Below are 8,059 nucleotides of genomic sequence, written 5' to 3' on the forward strand. Positions count from 1 at the left end.
CCCTTTTTTTTTCTTTGACGAGTCCGAGAACAGCATCAAGAATGTAGGGAAAGGACGAGAATATCCACTACCATCAAGAGGTTTCATAGGTCAACACCCATTGCAGGTCTAATAGTTCCGCTGGTCCCATAGGGGCCAGGAAGTCCGGTTAATCGTTGCCTGAAACCACCGGAACTTGGACCGCCCCACATGGAACTTATCCTGAGGCGACCGTTCGGAACTATAGACGGGTCAATGAGGAAAGGAGAACTAGGAAACGTTCCAAGGTAGGGCTGAAAGCTCTGCTTGACTAAGAACAGGTACTGCAACTCTCCTCAGTCTTGTCTATACGTACAACCCTGCAGGCAGTTGTTGTACAAATTGATATAGGGAGAAAATATACAATATGCTCTCTGTACTTACCTCCAAATGATGATATTTTATATGATGATTTAGCAGAAGTTATTCAACAACTCCCTCAACCTTTTCTCTTACTGGGAGATATGAATGGTAGACATCCTTTATGGGGTGATGTTTTGGCCAACACAAGGGGCAAAATTATCTCATCAATTGTGGAGAATGAGGATGTGGGGCTCCTTAATACAGGAGAGCCCACGCACTTCCATGTTCAGACAGGTACTTTGTCATGCATTGACCTTTCAATTGCAAGCTCTAACTGCCTTCTTGATTTTGATTGGAGGACATTAGATGATTGGCATACTAGTGATCATGCACCAATCATTATAAACACCAACAAGGGTCCACCTTTGCAAAGATCGCCACGTTGGAATCTAGACAAGGCAGACTGGGTTAAATTTTCCGAGCTAAGTGAAATCGAAGGGAGAGCAGAACAGTTTGAAAGTATTGATGATGCTATAGACCTACTGAATGGAACTCTTCATACAGCAGGAGTCAATTCAATTCCCAAAACAACAGGGTTATTCAAACGACGACCAGTCCCGTGGTGGTCTTCAGAACTAACTGCACTCCACAGAGCCACAAGAAGATCTCTAACACGATTGCGTAGACTCCGAACTGATGAGAATTTAATTATGTACAAGAAATGTAGAGCACAGTTCCGTCGTGCCATGAAAGAAGCAAGGCGCCAGTCATGGATGTCTTTTGTTTCCTCCATTAACAGTAGAACACCCCCATCTTCTGTGTGGAGGAAAGTAAAAAAGATAGCTGGCAAATTCACCCCCAACCCACCACCAGTGTTGAAGGTGAATGGCCAGTATGTAACTGAAGCAAATGAAGTTAGCAATGCCTTGGCTAATCATTTTTCAAATGTATCCAGCAAGTGTGAAGGAGCCCCTGGTCACCAGTATAGGAGCACTGAAGAAAATAAAATTTTAAATTTTGCAACAAGAAGGGAAGAGTCGTATAATTCTCCTTTCACTGAAAGAGAATTTGATTCCGCACTTGCTCATTGCAACGATACAGCCCCTGGACCCGATGGAATTCCATATGCAATGATTAAACATGTACATTTTAATACAAAGCTATTTATTTTAAGCATTATTAATAGAATATGGCATGATCATAGTTACCCAAGTGTTTGGGAACTAGCCATTATTTTAGCCTTTTTAAAACCCGGTAAAGACAAGTTTTTAGCAGCAAACTATCGTCCTATTGCATTGACATCTTGTTTATGTAAAATTATGGAGAAGATGGTCAATGCAAGGCTGATATGGTACCTTGAAAAGAAAGGTATTTTATCACCGATTCAATGTGGATTCCGAAAAATGCACTCAACGACTGATGTGTTGATACGACTTGAGTCTTCTATTTGTGAAGCCTTTGCTTCCAAACAGCACCATGTTACAGTATTTTTTGACCTTGAAAAGGCATATGATACCACATGGAGATATGGTATTCTTAAAACCATTCATGAATTGGGATTGAGAGGAGAGCTGCCACTATTTATTCAGGCATTTCTTTCACGTAGAGTTTTTCAAGTGAGAGTGGGGGAAACTCTATCAGAGAGTAGGTGCCAGGAAGAAGGAGTTCCTCAGGGTAGTGTGCTGAGTGTAACCCTTTTTGCACTAGCAATTAATGGGATATCCTCAGCCATTCCCCAGGATGTTCTCTCAACACTATTTGTGGATGATCTCTCAATATCATTTGCTGGCACTAGAATGGCAATGGTTGAGAGAAAAATCCAACTCTCTATTGATAAAATTATCCAGTGGGCTGACATGAATGGATTTAAGTTCTCGACAAGTAAAACTACCATTGTCCATTTTTGTCGTATCCGGGGAGTACATCCAGACCCGGATATATACATTAAAGGTCAACGGATACCATGTGTATCGGAAACCAAATTTTTAGGTTTGATATTTGACTGTAGACTTACATGGGTTTCTCACCTAAAAGCGCTAAAAGCTAAATGTGTTGAAGCTCTGAATATCTTAAAAGTATTGTCCCATACATCATGGGGGGCAGACCGCAATACTATTTTAAAATTATACAAGGCCTTGATTTTTTCCAAAATTAGTTATGGTTGTGAGGTATATTCTTCAGCCACCCCAAGCCGGTTAAAAATATTAGACTCGATACATCATGCAGGTATTAGATTATCTACTGGAGCTTTTAAAACCTCGCCTATCCCAAGTCTCCTTGTTGATGCTGGAGAGTTACCTCTAGACCTTTACCGAATGTCTTCCATTCTTCGGTATTGGTTTAGATTGCAAAGACTCCCTAGCTCTCTAGCCTTTCAGACTGCAAGCCTTGTAAGACACGCATCATACTTTGAGTTGCACCCAAAATCTCCTCAACCTTATGGCTTTCGGGTGAAACGATTTTTAAATAGTCTGGATATAATTAGAAATAAGGTACTTCCATTCAAGGTATCATCAACGCCACCATGGAAATTACCTGACATATCATTTTGTAAATACTTTATTGGAGTTAAGAAGAATATGACTGACTTAGAATCCAGGTCTCTTTTTATGGAACATGTCGAAGAACATAGGGGATCGACTTTTATATATACTGATGGCTCCGAATCTGATGCTGGCGTTGGATTTGGAGTACATAGTAATGATTTTAATTGTAGAGGTGCACTTCCTCTAACAGCTTCCATATTTACTGCCGAACTGTATGGCATATTAACCGCTATTGAGAAAATAGCTTTGGAAAAGGAGGGTAATTTTACAATTTTTAGTGATGCAAGGAGTGTTCTTCAAGCTTTAGAAGTTTTTAATTCTAGTAACCCTCTAGTTTTAAAGATTTTAGAATGGCTTTTTATTATTGGACGGAAAGGTATAACTGTTCGATTTTGTTGGGTTCCAGCACATGTAGGTGTGTCTGGGAATGAGAAGGCAGATTTACTGGCGAAGAATGCGGCATCCGAGTTGTTACCAAGGAGGTATCCCATTCCTTGTAACGATCTCCTACCTTACATCAAGAAATTGGTTTGTGATAAATGGCAACAGCACTGGGACAGTCAAGACGGCAATAAAATGAGGGAAGTAACAAATATCATATCACCTTGGAGGTATAACATGATTCCCCGAAAATGGGAGACGACTCTTTGTCGTCTCCGTATTGGTCACACACGGTTGACACACGAGTTTCTGCTGAAGGGCCAACACCAACCGTATTGCGAGGACTGCTTAGTACCTTTAACAGTGAGGCATTTGTTGACCGAATGCCCTAATCTTACTAACTTAAGAAATAGATATCTGTTTGAGGCTCGAGGTGAGGATGGCAGGTTTATCCTTGCCAAGATTCTTGGACATGATGTGTCTTACTATGCGAGCGGAATTTTTAGATTTATTTCAGAAGCAGATCTTCTGAAAACTATTTAACTATTTTAATGACTTCTTAATTTTTATGGTTTTAATCGAATTCTCTTTTAATTTTCATATACAGTAAATGGTATCGGCGTCAATGACCTTAGATGTCAGGATGCCAGAAAACTTTCAATCAATCAATCAATCAATCGGAACTATAGACGGGTCAATGAGGAAAGGAGAACTAGGAAACGTTCCAAGGTAGGGCTGAAAGCACTGCTTGACTGAGAATAGGTACTGCGACTCTCCTCAGCCTTGCCACAGTCAACTGAAGGGAAGGCTCGGAGGAGGTGGCAACAGAATCTGGCGTCCCCAGGTGGTCACCCATCCAAGTACCGACCAGAACCGACGTTGCTTAACCTCGCTGGACGGACGAGAAGCGGGGTTTCCAACGTGGTAAGGCCGTTGACTCAATATCATGGCTAGATACTCCAGATGTTGAGGCAGAAGAAGAGAAGGCTCCAAGCAAAATACCATGAACTCACACTCATGGTAAGCATCTGGAAGCTTGTCCCGGCGATGAAGAAGGTCGAACCCGAGCCTACCGGAGTTGACCAGCCCTCCATAAAGCGAAGGAGGCGAAAGCCTGCACCTGAGCGGCCATGAGGAGAGTAGGGAGAGAGTTCTGGGGGAAAAAACCTGCGATGCCACGGCGGGATCCCCACACTGCATCATAAGCAGGAATACCTGCAGTCTAGGCTGAATTCCACGAGCTCTCTGGGATGGAATGGGAACTGAAAGTACCCGTCCTTCCGATCCAGGGTTTAAGGAGTCCTGTCGCCTCGTTACCAGTCTGATCGATTCTGCTGTTCTACGCTGGACGAAGTTTGTTCGACAAACTTGATCAGGTCTGAGAGGTCGACTACGGAACTCCCGACTCAGATATTTCCTTACAAGAAAGGATCGACTGAAGAAGCCGGCGGTGAAGCCGTCGATGATCCCATGGAGGACCTTCTCCTAAGGAATGGATCATTCTGCCCAAACGGGCAACTCTTGCCGACCCTATGGCATAGAGGTTCCGAGACACTGAATTCGCTGACAGAGACGGCAGGCGCGATATCCTTGGCTGATCACAGAGATCGTGTGGGAATGGGCATCGGGAGGCTGTCATCCGGATGAGAAACCTTAAGCATCCTCCCAGCGAGAAACCTGCGAGTGGGGGGGGTGCCAATCCTAGAGTTCGTGAACTCTGCCGCTCCCTTTAGGACTATGCCCCCCCGGGGGAGCCTCCCGTGCCATCTGTTCATGACAGGAGGAAACTGCAATTGGACACCTTGTCTTAGTTGTCGTTGCCGATAACTTAGGCCGATTTGGTTGAAAGAAAAAGTCGATTTCCTCCGCACAGCCGCTGTCTAAGTCTCTGTCCTTTGGCACAAACAAACTCTTCTCAAGGATGGAAGGGTGTCTGAGGTTGTTGACATCCACGGATGAGACACCCGAAAGGAAGCCCTCGGTCAGCGCATCCAGATGGTCCAACATCGAGCTTGCCCGCAAGTTAGATACTTAACAACGAAAGGCCAAGGTGCTTGAGCCCGAGAGGAGGAAAGTACCCATGATCTTCTTGTAGCTTCCTTGAACCAAACCTCGGGCCGTAACCGAGGAGGGAAAGGACCTGGTAAGCCCCCTACACGAGGTGGAGAAGAGGAAGGGGTAAGCAATCACCCCTTGGCCGATGGAGAAATGTCGAACGGAAAGCCCCCCCCCCCGCCAAAAATCCTTCCAGGGAATGACGGGGAAGGGCTAACCCAGGTTCTGGAAAGAGGAGTGTTGCTCAGACCTCCCTGAAGATTCTTACTATTCTTGCAAGTGCCATGCTCTGCGTTTACGGGGTGAGGCCGTGTTCTGGGAATTCGCTCCAGAAGAACTCGCCAGGGCTGGCCATGCTGCGAAAACCCCAATGGGAATCGTGGTCGCAATCGCCCTGGAGCTCGTGTGGTTGTAAATCGAAGATTGGCCCGTGGGCGAACGTGGAAGCGCCCATGCGCGGTCACGCAGGAACGCACACGAAGTTTAGCGAAGGAGCGCAGAAGGAGGGCGAGCGTGGTAGGAAGGGCGAGAGCTGGTGGTCGGCGAGTGATAACCCATAGACGAGCAATGGATACAGCAAGAATTAAGCCGATGTCCGTGCGAAGAAAACTGTAGGTTCATGCGATGGAACACCGTCGGTTTGCGCGACGGAACACTGTCGGTTCGCGCGATGGGACACTGTTGGTTTGCGCGACGGAACACCGTCGGTTCGCGTGACGGAACACAGTAGGTTCGCGCGACGGAAAACCATTCGTTTGCGCGACGGAAACCATCCGTTCGCGCGACGGAAACCATCCGTTCGCGCTATCGAAGACCTTCGGTTCGCGCGCGGGCGAACATTGGAGAGCATATGCGAGGACGCGCAGCCGAATGATCGCGCGGTTGCGCAGGCGAGCGGTCGCGCGGGCGCGCAGGCGAGTGGGCGCGAGAGTGGGCAGGTGAATGAGCGCGTGTCCGAGGCGGCGAACGCAAGCGCTGGCGCGATGGCGAGGAAACGCGCTGCCGCGTGGGCGAGGAAGATCGCTGGCGATATGGATCAACAGGCGATCGGTGGTGAGCTGGTGAGTGCTGACGCGCAGGTGGGCGATGGCGCGTTGGCAAGCGATGGCGTGTCGGCAAGCGACGGCGCGTTGGCGAGCGGTGGTGCGTTAACAAAACGCTAGCGAGAAGATGAAGAATTGCGCGGGTGCGTAGGCGGTTGCCAACGCGAGAGAGAGTAGTGATGGTTGGCGCGCATCGTGCTAACAGAAGGCGCGCAGGTGCATCAGGAAGGTGAGCGCTGAAGCCAGCTGTTAATCAGGCGATCCTAGACGGTCAGAAACCGTTGGCGCCCATTGGTGCGTGGCAAAGAAGGGTGCGCAGGTGAGCGCTGGCGAGCAGGAGGAAGATTCACGGCAAGACTCAGCTACTGGAGATCCCGGTCCACAGCAGGCGAGCGCTAGATCGCTACTGATGGTGGTCAGGGGAACTGACACGCATTGCGATCATTGACGCGTAGGAGATCGCTGGCGAGCAGGTGAACGTTGACGTGTCTAAGGTCGCTGGCGAGCTGATGATCGCTGGCGAGCTGATGATGGCTGGCGAGCTGATGATCGCTGACGAGCTGATGATCGCTGACGAGCAGAAGAAGAGTCCTTGACCCAGACCTGAACCGAAGTTCTAGATCGCGAGGGCGAATGTGGGCGCACAGGGCGTGTAACAGGAACCAACAGTAACAGCAGAGATGATCATCATGAGAGCGCTGACGAACAGGAGAGCGCTGACGAACAGGAGAGCGCTGGCGAACAGGAGAGCGCCTGTGCGCTAACACTGAGCAGGAGCAGGAGCGAACACAGCAGAAGGGCGCGCAGGGGAACCCTGACACGCAAGGGAAGAACCCCCGTGGGAGGCAACCCTTTGCCTCGAAGGGATCGTTGTCCGTCGGGAGACAGATGTCCATCGGAAGACCGTTGCCTGTCCGCCGGGAGACTGATGTCCGTTGGAAGACCGTTGTCCGTCGGGAAGACCGTTGCCTGTCGGAAGACGAGATCAGACTGCTGTCCATCTGCACCAGGGCAGAAGATCAAGAAGAAGGAGTTGTAGGCTGCAAACGGAGATTCAAAAGACGCCTCTTAGCACCCTTATCGGGAGATGAGAGTCCCTTACGACGAGGCTGACGGTGAACCTTACGGCGAAGGAGGCCAACGGCAACAGCAGCAGAAGAAACCTCCGAAGAGGAGTCTCTATGTCTATGCAATCCGTAAAAGGTAGGACACTACCGATCATAACAGAACACTGTAGTCTAGCCTGAATACAGACGGAGTACAGTTCGAGAGCTCACAGTCATAGGCCTTATACTGACTTTGTAATGGTAAAAAAAATAAAAGTAATAAATCTAAGATGGTTCTCTCTTATCATCCTAAGAACTTCGAGCCCAGAAGTGAGGAGTGCACAAAGGAAATTAGAAAGGAACAAGGTTAAAACGTCAAAAGAAAGCATTCCCTTTCTTTCAATGAAACATACAATAGATATCTATCTATTTGCCTATCTGTCTATCTATTCATCTATCTATATGCACGCCACCACCAAGGAACTGCCTTTAATAAAAAACATTAAAATTTCGATAAAAGAAAACTGGAAAAATTGAAGATTATTCTAAGCATAATGTATTTCTACTTAAACTAACTTCTCCAAAACAGAGTTTTAACTTCTTTAAAGGCCGCTCATGAATGGCAGAGGAAAGCGAATGTGATAACGCCCCAAAGACTGACCATATA

At 47.4% G+C, this 8,059-nt stretch overlaps 1 pseudogene; it reads right to left on the reverse strand.

The window, feature by feature from the left end:
- Positions 1–4,067: 4,067 nt before the first annotated feature.
- On the reverse strand, positions 4,068–4,186 carry LOC137635539 (5S ribosomal RNA; annotated as a pseudogene).
- Between the last annotated feature and the right edge of the window lie 3,873 nt (positions 4,187–8,059).

Source organism: Palaemon carinicauda, unplaced genomic scaffold, assembly GCF_036898095.1.
Source record: "Palaemon carinicauda isolate YSFRI2023 unplaced genomic scaffold, ASM3689809v2 scaffold1388, whole genome shotgun sequence".
In the NCBI taxonomy this organism is placed as follows: Eukaryota; Metazoa; Arthropoda; class Malacostraca; order Decapoda; family Palaemonidae; genus Palaemon; species Palaemon carinicauda.